We start from the raw sequence: 1,283 nt of genomic DNA, 5'->3' as shown, positions 1-1,283 counted from the left end.
ATAAAGAAAGTAAGATTACTTGGATATCTGTCTAGTGTTTTTGCCTGCCCAGAATTCACTTCCCTTTCTGGTAACAACCCATCCCATGGAATTTTCTTTGGTACTCCTCTCTGATTCATGATCTTCCTGTTTTTAGAGGGCCAATCCCAGACCCAAGTTCAGGAATGGGCATAAACCAGGCATGGACAAAGGAGGACACATTAAGCATTCACTGACAGGCACAAATCTGAAATGATTTAATATAAGTTAAAGTAAATCCAAGACCCCAATGTTAATGCCCAAACTAGGACTATATTCCAAGGACCAATGCTCTTTTAATACCCATCATGCCACAGAACCTCTATAAGTTAAAAAAAAGTTATTACTAATTTAAAAAATAATCGTAGGTTCCACTCTAGTGCTGATAAGCCAGACTGTCTCAGCATCAATGCTACTTCCTCTTTATATATAAGAATACGTGCAATGTATGCCCACATTTCCTCCTATTTCCTAAGGAGAGTAACAACTTCTACTGGGGTACAGAGAGAACAATGATAATTTACTACTCTATATTCAGTATTCCTCTAAGCTTAAAAAAAAAAAAAACCATCCTATGGCACTAAGATCCTGCAATCTATTTTATCTTATGATGGTTGCACTATGATTTACAGCTATGTGAAAAGGGGCTAGGGAAGAAATGCGAGGGAGCACAGTATTCCTTAATGCTTACTGTAGTTGCTCTGGAGGGACTAGATCAGAACTAACTTCCTCTCATTCCATTATTTTCCCATTTGGGGGACAATATTATATTTCAAGAATGAGTAAGCTTATACTTTTCTAAAAATCTCTTCAAAGATCAGTTATCTGTGCTTCAAGTTATTCAATCTTTTTAAAATTCTCTTTTCTATTGTTGCCATTAATCTCATCCTTAATTCTGCCAGGAGAAAAGGCTGTGACCCAAGCTCGAGGCTGCTGGGCCTGTCCCAGGCTGTCATGTTCCTACGAGTGCCTGTGTGAAAGTGTGGCTGGGTCATGGCTCCCAGGAAGACAGTCAACTCCCAGGAAATCAGTGAATAAGGTAAGAAGAAGCTTTAGGAATGACCCACATCAGTTTTAACTAACCATATCGATGTGGTCTCTCATGACCTCAGGAAATTTGGAAATTACTTAAAATTATATTTGGGTGTCACAGTTGGCCCCAAATGCATGTCTGAACTCCTTATCTTTTGCAAAACAGTTGTGTACTCCACACCCCCATCTGTCTCAGCTCTGCCTCACTGCCTACATCTGACACATCATCAAGT

This window comes from Enhydra lutris, unplaced genomic scaffold, assembly GCF_002288905.1.
Source record: "Enhydra lutris kenyoni isolate GAN:26980312 unplaced genomic scaffold, ASM228890v2 scaffoldscaffold50, whole genome shotgun sequence".
NCBI lineage: Eukaryota > Metazoa > Chordata > Mammalia > Carnivora > Mustelidae > Enhydra > Enhydra lutris.
The sequence above is the reverse complement of the archived record's forward strand: the minus strand, read 5'-3'. Positions refer to the sequence as shown.